This window comes from Eubalaena glacialis, chromosome 1, assembly GCF_028564815.1.
Source record: "Eubalaena glacialis isolate mEubGla1 chromosome 1, mEubGla1.1.hap2.+ XY, whole genome shotgun sequence".
Lineage (NCBI taxonomy): Eukaryota > Metazoa > Chordata > Mammalia > Artiodactyla > Balaenidae > Eubalaena > Eubalaena glacialis.
In genome coordinates this window covers 161,789,687-161,802,286 of record NC_083716.1, presented here as the reverse complement: position 1 = coordinate 161,802,286, position 12,600 = coordinate 161,789,687, and the positions used below count along the sequence as shown (strand labels likewise).

Here is a 12,600-nt window from a genome sequence, read left to right as displayed (position 1 = left end):
TAGACATTTCTCCAAAGAAGATATACAGATTTCCAACAAACACATGAAAGGATGCTCAACATCACAAATCATTAGAGAAATGCAAATCAAAACTACAATGAGGTATCACCTCACACCAGTCAGAATGGCCATCATCAAAAAATCTACAAACAATAAATGCTGGAGAGGGTGTGGAGAAAAGCGAACCCTCTTGCACTGTTGGTGGAAATGTAAATTGATACAGCCACTATGGAGAACAGTATGGAGACTCCTTAAAAAACTAAAAATAGGGGCTTCCCTGGTGGCGCAGTGGTTGAGAATGTGCCTGCCAATGCAGGGGACACGGGTTCGAGGCCTGGTCTGGGAAGATCCCACATGCCGCGGAGCAACTGGGCCCGTGAGCCACAACTACTGAGCCTGCGCGTCTGGAGCCTGTGCTCCGCAACAGGAGAGGCCGCGATAGTGAGAGGCCCGCGCACCGCGATGAAGAGTGGCCCCCGCTTGCCACAACTAGAGAAAGCCCTCACAGGGAAACGAAGACCCAACACAGCCAAAAATAAATAAATAAATAAATAAATAAATAAATAAATAAAAATAGAACTACCATATGACCCAGCAATCCCACTACTGGGCATATACCCTGAGAAAACCATAATTCAAAAAGAGTCATGTACCACAATGTTCACTGCAGCTCTATTCACAATAGCCAGGACATGGAAGCAACCTAAGTGTCCATATACAGATGAATGGATAAAGAAGATGTGGCACATATATACAATGGAATATTACTCAGCCATAAAAAGAAATGAAATTGAGTTATTTGTAGTGAGGTGGATGGACTTAGAGTCTGTCATACAGAGTGAAGTCAGAAAGAGAAAAACAAATACCATATGCTAACACATATATATGGAATCTAAAAAAAAAAATGGTTCTGAAGAACCTAGGGGCAGGACAGGAATAAAGATGCAGACTTAGAGAATGGACTTGAGGACACGGGGAGGGAAAAGGGTAAGCTGGGACGAAGTGAGAGAGTGGCATTGACATACATACACTACCAAATGTAAAACAGATAGCTAGTGGGAAGCAGTGCTTTGTGACCACCTAGAGGGGTGGGATAGGGAGGGTGGGAGGGAGGTGCAAGAGGGAGGGGATATGGGGATATATGTATATGTATAGCTGATTCACTTTGTTATACAGCAGAAACTAACACAACATTGTAAAGCAGTTACACTCCAATAAAGATGTTTTAAAAAAAAATTTCTTCTAACTCAAAAAGACACCTGAAAGGTTAAAAGTGAATAAACATTACAGACTCGGCACTCTCACCAATGCTGTCTTTGATCAACATTCCCTGTGGGTGTCTGATGTATGCATGTTATACCAGACATGATGGGAAACAGAAAGGAATGGATAGCTTCCTAACTTCTACAAATCTGGGAAGATATTTTATAAACGTAAATATTTACACACACATATATGAAGCAGCTGAGTTATGGAGCAAGGCGGTGTGAGACTACGGGACAGAACGAGTCATACAGACCGAAAGAAAGGTCAGTGTGAACCAAGAAACAGGTCAGCAAGTAGTCTGGGGTGGAAATGTGGCAGGAGGAATTACCTATGCAACTACCAAGTACCAGAAACTATAATCAGTGTTTTAGTTTCATCTAATTTAAACCACAGGGCAATCCAGGAGGTGGCTAGTGCCACTGCACAAGTGGGAACACTACTAGCTCTCCATGTTAAAGAGTGTGACCAAGGCCTCTCACGGAGCTAATAAAGAAGGTCCACTCAAAGGAAGGGGGACTTGAACTTAGTCCCATAGATTGGCCTTTTGCTTTACTGGAAACTGCATCTGTGTAGGGGCAAATGCCAAGAAAGTCTCTTAAACCAGGCGCCTGACCCATTCTACTTACCAAAGAATGTCCCTAAATCAGTGAGGCACAAACCCTGAAAGAACTATTTCATTCGTGTGCAAACTCAGAAGGGCAAAGGCTAGAGCTTCCCACAAAGCTTCCCATCACCCGATCCACACCATCCCTTGAAAAGAGGCGACTTTCACGCTCCTGAATCCTCCCTCTTCTGGTTCTCAAAGCTCATCTCTGATGCTCCACAGGTCAGGCCAAGACTCTACACCTAGGACTTGAAGGTTCTAGCAAACATTGGACCAAACTGTGGTTCTAACAGATACAAACCCTCTGAGAGCTACAGGGAGAGCACAGGACCAATTATCTTCATTTTTTCAGATAAGGAAGGTTCAGAAAGGTTGACGATTCAAACTCCAAAGCCACACTGCTGGTGAGTCAGTACCATGGACCCCTACGGTCTTAGAGCAGAGGCTGCATAACCAAGAGGAAAGGCCTCTCCACCAAGGTACATCGTCATCAATGTTACTTAACCTCTACAAGCAAAACACGGCTAAGCTTGACACCTAGCTCATGAGTTCGACAGAAAGCTGATTAACGCAAGACAGAGAAGCCAGACTAAAAACTCAGTGATCAGGAAAAAAGGTTTTTATTACATTTCAGGTATTCTCAGCACCTAGCACTCAACAGAGGTGCCCAAATGCTGCTGCTGTTGTTGAATTTATAAAACTAATCAATAGAAATTACTTAAGACCTATGTTCTCATTTGAGTCCCAGTCAATGTACAGTCCTATGTCCATATTTTGCTTTTAAAGTCTATATAACCCAAAACAAACCCACGTGAGCTGGCACAAGGAAAAAAAAAAAAGCAGTGGGGTTTCAAGTTGAGCAGTTTTCCAAGTTTCAATACATTCAAACAGTTCTGACATTACCCTGCATTCCACATACTATCTGATTCCCTCTTGGGCATGTTTTTGTGATTTTTAATAAGTTAAGATACCCTCAACTGATGCAAATCTGCCGACAGCAAGATGAGGGCTGTACCTAGCAGAATAAAAAGATGGTAGCCCCTCCCACCAAAAAAAAACACACCCAAAAGCCAGTATATTTGAAATGAGCAAAAATTAATTATTGAATCCCAAGTACATTACAGATTAAGTATGAAGAGCCAAATTTTTCTCCCACCGGAATGCACTAATCAATTAATATTTATTAAATATAAATGTGAACACACACCCAGCATGGGGGTCTCCTCGTTTATACTACCCAATACTTCCAAAACCTTTCTGTGCCCTAAAGACACAGGGGAACGCTAAGCAAAAATCAGATTGGCAATTTTCCCTTTGAGGCTACATTACTGCCACGGTTGGCATTTTCCAGATTCCCCCATTTCCAGAGTTTGTTTCTGGTGGGCAGCTGAACTCAGTCACTACCATCCTTATGGGCTTGCCTCCCCAGAATTCTGGTACCCTGAGAGACCCAGAGACCACCCCCTTAACAAAGAAGGGGTCCCAAGCTTCAAAGTAAGCAAGGTTAATGGGGAGACCCCCAACAGCCATAATATAACCATTTGCAAGAGAAGAGTGATGGGACCAGACCAAGGACAGGACACAGGGCAACAGACTGGGCACAGTTCCTCCCCCAGATCACGCCAAGCCAGGCATCTCAGATCCTCATCAAGGACCTTTTCACCAGAACACAGACCCCACCTCCAATCCCCCCAACATACGCCCCTCTCAGGTAAGGAACCCCTAGCACAACACTCTCTTTTTGGTGCCCAGTACATAAACCAAAGTCCATGAAAACATGTTTTGCTCCCTGTGACACCAAGGCAAAAGGGAGAGTGAATGGAGGGAAGAATCCTAGATGACAGACAGTGCTACAAAGACCACTAGGATAGATTTATCTGGCTCATTCAATACCTTACACTAAGGCTTCTAAGAGAAGGGTCTGACTAAAGGCCTTGACTCTTTCCTGGAGGGCACTAGCTTACTCTTTCTGATGCTTTCCATCCATCTGGCTCACCCCTGCTTCCCCTACTCTTTCTGGTCTCATCAGGTGCTTCAGAATGTTTAGAATAACATGTCTGATTCCTGACTCCACCGTTAACTAGTGCTGTGACACTGGTCAAGGTATTTAACTTTTCTGTACTTCTGTTTCCTCATCTGTAAGATATAAATAATAAGAGTACCTATCTCAAAGGGTGTTATAAGGAATCAATGAATTAAATAAGTTGATCTTCACAAAGCACTTGACCTTCACAAGGCACTTCAGAACAGTGCCTGACGTGGCAAATGCTGTATTAAATGTTTGCTAAAACTGAAAGATCATTTTTAAAAATGGTTTCTTCCTCTTCACAGCCAGCTTTTAGAAAACCTGATCAATCTGGTTTTCAAATCAGAAGAGAGTACCACAAACGAGAAGTTAACAATTGAGACAACCAGAGCACAGTTTCTTTTAGGGGCAATGAAAATGCTCTGAAATTAGATTGTGGTGATGGTGGCACAATACAGCAAATCTACTAAAAATCATTAACACACTTTAAAAATTAGCAAATTTTATGGCATATAAATTATGCCTCAATAAAGCAGTTTTTTTTAAAAAGCGGAGTAAGACAACCACATATCCACCTAAGTCAACTATTTAGTCAAAATAGTGGAAATCAAAATGCTGAACTCAGTTGGGGACCGAATCCAGGATGCAAACCCCTATTCCTGGTACCTCTTCACAGGACAGCATGAACACATGTGACCTCCCCAAACTGGGTATCCACGACTTAAATAACTGGCAAACATGGGAACAAGAGAAGCCCTAGGAAGCTTTCAGATTCTGGGAGGAATGTTTCACGCAAGCACAAAACAATTTAAGCACCTGGTGACTAAGAACACATGCCTCAACAGGAAAGTAATTTCCCTGAATTTAAGCTTATTCCCCTAAACATGGGAGGCAGCACAGTATGACCTACCAGCTCAAGCCTTCTGAGATTCACAAAGGTGATTTCAACCCAGCCTGCTTGGCCTAGAAAAAGTTTATTTTTACCTTTTCAAGCCAGTTTCCTCATCATTAAAACCACCTGTCTTGCAGGTGTTACTAAGGATTGGAGTCAATCAGTGACAAGCACCTCGTGTATGGCACGTGGTAGGCACGCAGTAATAGCAATTCAATATAATTACATACAAACATAATAAAATGTACATGAAGGTACCATCACACAAAATAACAAGGGGCAACTCAACCTTTCCACTTACCTACACTTACACTATTCCTGTAACATTATTCCTGAGTAATCTCTCTGTACAAAAGGTAATGAGGGCTTCCCTGGTGGCGCAATGGTTAAGAATCCACCTGCCAATGCAGGGGACATGGGTTCGATCCCTGGTCCGGGAAGATCCCACATGCCGTGGAGCAACTGAGCCCGTGCGCCACAACTACTGAGCCTGTGCTCTAGAGCCCGCGAGCCACAACTACTGAGCCTGCGTGCCACAACTACTTAAGCCCGCACGCCTAGAGCCAGTGCTCTGCAACAAGAGAAGCCACCGCAATGAGAAGCCTGCGCACCGCAACAAAGAGTAGCCCCCGCTCGCCGCAGGTAGAGAAAGTCCGCGCGCAGCAACGAAGACCCAACGCGGCCAAATATAAATAAATAAAATAAATAAATTTAAAAAAAAAAAAGGTAATGAGCTCCACGGTAGCTGAGGTTCGGTAGCAGGAAGGCATGCTGAAAGCAGAATGAGTCCTCTTACATTTCTAGAAGTTTCTAGGTGAATTAATGGTCCTGTGAATAGCACCTGGGGCAAATCCTAAGAGGAAGAGTTGAGGGAGTCTGAATGTACCGACCATGCACTCTTGGCCGTGTTTGTAGATTTCACAAAGTAAGTGGCCACCCCTCCAGCCCCCCCTTTGCCGGCCCTGTGAACGGACACTTACATTTCACAGTTGCACCCAAGTTTCCCAGTCACTTTAGCACTGACCTGATGCCCCAGTGTGGCTGCACATTATTAACTGTCCAGAAACAGCATGACGAGGCTGTGGAGCTTAACACTGTCACGGAAAAAGGAAGAGAATTAATTCATGGCTGGTTCAGGTACCTCACGTTATTGGTGATGTGATTAGGTAAACCACAATAAGGTTCGTAATAAACCAACAATCTGTTTTTCGAACTCTGAAGCCATTCATTCAACTCTGACGTCTTCTGAGCCAAAGACTTTAATGGGAGCTTTGCACCTGTTGACAAGAGAACCCTAAGTGATGCCAAAAGAGGAAGTGAGTTGGTGAGGGCAGGGCAGTTATTTTTTCATTTCAGTTTTACTATTTGACTTACTAGTAACAATGCTTATCGTATTCTACAATTGCAAAATGATCCACATACACGATGCCTCCGACAGTTGCCAGCAAACCTTGCAGAAAGATGAAGCAACCAACACCAGATACCTCAGGCCAGCAACAGGCAAACCTGAGTCAGGAACCCATGCCTAGTCTTGAGCTCAATCTCATGCTGCCTCTACAACTGAGATACAGAGAGGAACCTGGTCAAGCTCCTTCCACCAGTGGGTTTCTAAGTATCTTTACAGAGGCACTGTTACCATGGAAGTAACCCCCTGCAACCACGGCCATGAAGCTAAATTATGCAGACATGGAAAAAGTCCCTCGGGCCCATTCAATTCATTCTTCTCTTCGCTCTAGTCTGCAAATCTCCACATAATCAACTGGAATAACTATGCAGCTCTGAGCTGACTGTCTGTCTAGCAATGTTTGGACTCAGGTGAATGGTCAGCTACTTTCTGAAACACAGATGAACTCACCACTGACGCCCAATGGCCCAGTGTCAAGTGTGATCCTGGTAACCTCTGCCTCGTAGGACAAGTATCCAGTCTCTGGGAGGGACCTGATTAACAGCTGGTTCTTTCAGATAAGACTGAGAAATAGATGCTTCTTTCCAAAAACCGCAGGTTAAAAAGCAGTCAGTAAAAAAGTGTTTTCCTACTGGCATTTTAAGTAATATTTAGAATTGGTTTTAGAAATGTTTACAAATGAAGCTCCGTAAGTAAACATTTATTTAAAACTCAGTTCTACAAAGAGTTCCATTTCCCTTACAAGCTTTCTCTGTGTCTTCTGAAAGTTTCTATAATTTTGGTGACCAAATTAGTCTTCGCACAAAGCACTCATTTTTGCTTCACGATTCTCATTTAAATACTCTGGTGTTTAATAACCATACTCTGTCATCTCTCCGAATGGGATATTTTAAGATTCTTTTTCAAAGGCTTTGCTTAATCACAGCCTTAGCCTTTTGGTAAAATTGGTCTTTTAACAAACTGGCCTGTAGGGGACAAGTTTTTAAATTACTCTCAAGCTTTCCCTCCCCCTTCAAAGTTTTCCCAAACTACTTAAAAGCTTCTCAGCCCTGGACTTCTCTGGTGGTGCAGTGGTTGGGAATCTGCCTACCAATGCAGGGGACACGGGTTCGAGCCCTGGTCCGGGATGATACCACATGCCACGGAGCAACTAAGCCCGTGCGCCACAACTACTGAGCCCGCGCTCTACAGCCTGCAAGCCACAGCTACTGAGCCCGCACGCCACAACTACTGAAGCCCGCGCGCCTAGAGCCCATGCTCCGCAACAAGAGAAGCCACCGCAATGAGAAGCCCACGCACCACAACGAAGAGTAGCCCCCGCTCGCCACAACTAGAGAAAGCCCGCGTGCAGCAACAAAGACCCAACGCAGCCAAAAATAAATTAAAAAAAAAAAAAAAGCCTCTCAGCCTTGGGGGAAGGATGACAAATTACATGATTTTGTTCTGTCTCTGTTGTTGCTTGGCATTGCCCTGGTCTAATCCCTTTTTGTCTCACCAGGAATTTGCTTCTTGCAAGCAGACTCCCTCCTATATCCTGAAGCATGCAAGATGTAGATTTACTGGTAAAGTTGCTCAGAGGCCCAAAATGGGCATAGGAAACCCTTCAGTTTCCTCCTGGGGTGGCTACTCTTTTACTCTGCCCTTTCCCTTTCTGTAGTGAAGGCCACGTTAGTATCGTTGGTTCAAATTCTAATTCTTCAGATACCTGGTAACTTCCAGGTAGATCCAGAAAAATGCAATTAAAAACAGTCGTTTAAAGGCAACACATGATAAAAATATTAACTAATAAGCAAGGGTACAAAATGACATATATGCTCTGTTGAAACTTTTTAAAATTTATGCACACATGCAAATCAAAATCACAAGATTCTGTGTGGGATACCACTTGACACCCATTAGGATGGCTATTATCAAAAAAATTAAAAGTAAGTGTTGGCAAGGATGTGAAGAAATTGGAACCCTCGTGCATTGCTGATGGGGATGTAAAATGGTGCAATCACTGTGGAAAACTAAACAAAGATTTACCTCAAAAAGGTAAACGTAGAATTATCACGTGATCTAGCAATTCTACTTCCAAAAGTAATGAAAGCAGAAACGTAAGCACATGTAAAGCACTATTTTCAGAGCAGCATTATTCACAATAGCTAAAAGGCAGCAACAACCCAAATGTCTCCCAATAAGTGAACAGATAAACAAAGTGGCATACACATACAATGGAATATTATTCAGCCCTAAAAAGGAATGAAATTCTGACACATGCTACAACGTAGATGAAGCTTGAAGACTTGATGCTAAGCAAAGTACACCAGACACAAAGGACAAATATTGTATGATTCCACTTATATGAGGTTCCTGAAACAGGCAAATTCGTAGAAACTGAGAAGTAGAACACAGGTTACTGGGGCTGGGGGAAGGGAGGAATGGGGAGTTATTTCTTAACGGCAGATCCTCAGTTTGAGAAGGTGACAGTTCTGGAGATGCACAGTAGTGATGGTTGCACAACAATGTGAATACACTAAATGCCACTGAATTTCATACCTAAAAATAGTTTAAATGGTAAATTTTGTCTTATGTATATTTTGCCACAATAAAAAAATATGGCCAAAAAATTCTATGTACATAAATGAGGGAAGGGAAATTACCCCATGAAAAGCGATGGAATAATAAAGGGTTACTTTCTAGGTTCCAACTGTTCCAAGAGCTGTTGTATTTTTTTTTAAAATCAGTGCATTTATTCACACACTCACTGGTGCACAAAGAAACAGATGGGGCAGCTCAAAATAACAGTTCCGGTTCAGCAAGATTTCAGCACTGACTCAATGAGTTGCATGGAAGGTAACGTTATATGTGAGAGCAGCAAACGTAGATGGGAGCAGAGCAAGAGAGGAGGTATATCATGTGTGGCATGTTTTCTTTCTTCTAATCTTTTGCCTTGAAAGCCAGCCTCTCAGTCCTGAGGCTCAAGGCCCTGGTTCTCTTGGATATACGTGCACAGATCACAGGAACACTTGTGTCTGCACATCCAACGGCCCCCATGCCCCGGACTATTGCCTAACGCCCTCTCAGTCCCACTGTCAGCCCACTGCACTGACCAACGGCAAGGATGTTCGCCTGACCCAACGGTCTACCCAGCTGGCAGATTCAGCTGCCAGGAAGCCAAGGAATTTTGTGTGTGTCAATTCGCAGAAAAGAACTCCTAAACTCTTCCAGTTAAGCCAGAATCTTGAACCCTTCTATCTGGAAACTTCAAGTACAAGTTCAACACAAACCTTAGTCACCTCTCAATCACTGGCCTCTGAGGGGCAGAAGAGGGATATGAATCATCCAGATTCACAGAGAAACTCACATATTTTCTCCTTAGCTTAAGGAACCTCACACCTGTCAAATGTGAGTGTCTATGTTTGCTCAGAAGACTCTGAGTCCCCTGATGAGACTGGGATGACAAATGGCGACGTGGCAGCCAACACAGGATTGCAATTCACTGCAGACACCCATAGAGAACAACCTATACCTGAATCATTAAGGCTTAACTACCCAGATCTACAGATCCAAGTCAAGTCCTCTTGAAAGCAGACTGCCAATCTCGGAGACACTGGGTCTATTTTTCCAGACTCGTGAAACATTCACACAGGTTAGAAACCACTGGTTGCTCTAATTAATTGCCTGAGACACACTGGTAGATTTTAGGGTTTGTTATATTGTTGTGGGGTTTTTCTAATTCTGTTAGTTTACTTGACCCACATTTTCATGCCTTGGTTGTAACACTTGGGAAATTAAAACTTATCCCAATAGGGTATAATTAAAAGTTAAATATAGCAACTAAAATCTCATCTCATCAAAAGTCTCCTCCAAATCGTAGAAGCGTCACTGTGTCGGATTGGCTAGAAGTCAGCACGGACAAGTCTGGATTCAGGCACTTGCAATCACGATGCATCTGTAAAGGCTGCAGCTGGGCAATGAGAAGTCCACATCCAACATATTAGATTAGAGCTTCAGTCTTTCGCTTCAAATGCTTGAAAAACTGAGATTTCATGGAAGTTCTGCCAACCATCCAGTCAGCCCTCCATGGTGAGGGCTGAACAGGTGCAGTTTCTTATAGAAATTAGAAAATGAGTTCATTCCTCATGAAAGTTGAAGACAAAGTACTAGTCACTAGTTACTGCCACTATCTACTAATCTTGCTTTGAAAAATGAAGTGAACATCACTCCTCAAAGTCAATTCCAGGAATACGCTAAGTACGCCCAACCCCGTACCCTGTCCCAGGCAGTGTCCTAGCCTCGCCATCCCTCTCCTGTTCTCACAGAGGTACCTGATAAGAGAACAGCTCTGCCTCTTCTCTCCTAGTTACCTAACAGTTTTTCAATAGTGCCTCGGAGTCCTGAGCAGAACATCTATACAACTATCCCTCCACTTATCCAGTCTCTCAAGAAGTAGTTTTGTAATCCTGAGAAAGCTTCTTCCATCCATGTTTGGCAGATGCTCCAATAAATAGGGTTTTCCAACACCCAAGGAAGCTGCCACTGAACATGCATTTTCTGCACTCCAAACTCCAGACCAGCTGGCAGCCCTAGGAAGGGGCATCTGAATTCAGGACTTGCACTTGTCTAGATAAAGACGGCTGCTATTGTTGCCCCTGGTGACCACATTCACTTTGGCAGAAGCAGTGGTGGTAAATATTTCCCTGGAGAGTCAATTCACATCAACCGGGTGCCTTTGTTTCAAGAAATAACTTCTTGGTAATTTATCTTGAGAAAACTCTTCTCTGAAAGTTTACAATGCTTCAAGGCAGCACTCTCTCTCTCTCCCCTCTGACTTCTACATATCTCAGAGCCCAAAACTGGCTCATTTGAAACAATATCCTTGGGAGTAGATTTCAAGTACAGCATAGTTAAGAGTAGGAAAAAGATTCTCTTGAACTCAATATAGTAGTTAGCGGTTTCAATCTTCCACCACCTACCTCAAAAGTACATAAATCAATATTAGCAAGCTCTACCTGAGTGGTGCCTGTATTCTAAGTTGCCCAAATGGAAAACGCTTAGAGAAAATAGCATGCACAAATCGCATATGTAGAGGAACTCAAAGTTTTCAGAAATACTTTTAGGAACCAATATATAACTTTAGCCTTACAACAAGCTGAGTTTCATTATCCCTACTGTACAAGTTAAGCTGACAGGGGTGATGTAACTTGCCCACAGGTACTCAAAACCTGTGGCAGGGCTGGACAGTGAACTTAGGTCTTGACAAATTCAAGCTACTTCTGCACAGACTATGTTGTCCCCAAGGAAAGAACGTGCATGATCCAAAAACTCCTCCATCATTGACAAGTAGGTTTTCACTTCATCATGATAAATCTCTGGGGTTATTTTAAAAACCAGTATATAACAGAGCTGACAGAAAGCTGCCACAGGGCAACAAGGTTCACACCCTGCTGCTGTAGGCTTTCCTTATCACAGCTTAAAATAACCGAAATATTACCAACCTACATCACAGCTGACTCTCTGTTAAGACATTTTGTACTGGCATTTTATAATATTTTATATGCTTCAGGCACAAAGCTCAACAAGTCCAAGAGAAACTCTAGGATCTTTCCACACAATATTTCCATGCATATGGCTCACATGTCCCTGAAAAACAATGGTAGTTACTACATACTCAGGGAGCTCTATCACCTTATTAAAAATTTTTGTAATACCATTATAGGTAGCAACTAGTGAGTGAGTATGGGTGAAATGTAGTGTGTGTATGAACCACAGTGACATTAGAGATAAAAAAAGATGTAAAGAACAAGCTTGATTCAACTGAAACAAACCAGCTAGATGAGACTGGTAAAAGCTGGTAGAGTTTTAAAGATTAGAGCTCACCTAAAATGGGCCAAAACCCCCCAGCTTGCACCTTGACTCTGAGGTGGGCCTTGGCATCTGATTTCCGGGAGCCTAGTCATTCAGATTTCCACTGATAATCTACTGTGTGCCAGATATCATGGTACAAAGGACAGGAAAGGTCTTGTTATGGGAGAGCTGACAGCCTCATCGGGATACTAGAAAGCTTCCATCCCTATTCTAGAGAGCCACAACCCAGCAGTGGGGCTGCCTGGAGCATGTCTCCAAGGGCAGATGATTCTGGGCAAGAGCTTTGATGGCAGTTATAAGCAATTTCAGAAAATAAGAGCTACTATGGGATGGATTCAAGCAGGAAATAAGGACAAAATCATTCCACTGCCAGTGGCATTCATTAAGAGTCATGAACTTTTCCAAATGAAAGCAATGGACCAAAACAAAGAGACAAAAGGAAGAGTTTGTATTAGATTGTAATAAGTCAAGGATGCAACCCTGTAATCTCTAGGATAATTACTAAAAGAAGAGCAAAAGAATTAACAAGTCAATAAACAGAAAGTGGAATAACTTTT

General features: G+C 42.9%; 1 protein-coding gene across 4 annotated transcripts in view; it reads right to left on the bottom strand.

Annotated features, from left to right (window-relative positions):
* The window catches only part of FMNL2 (formin like 2), a 309,918-nt gene that overhangs the window by 220,849 nt on the left and 76,469 nt on the right, over window positions 1-12,600 (bottom strand). The gene's annotated exons all lie outside the window — the stretch shown is intronic.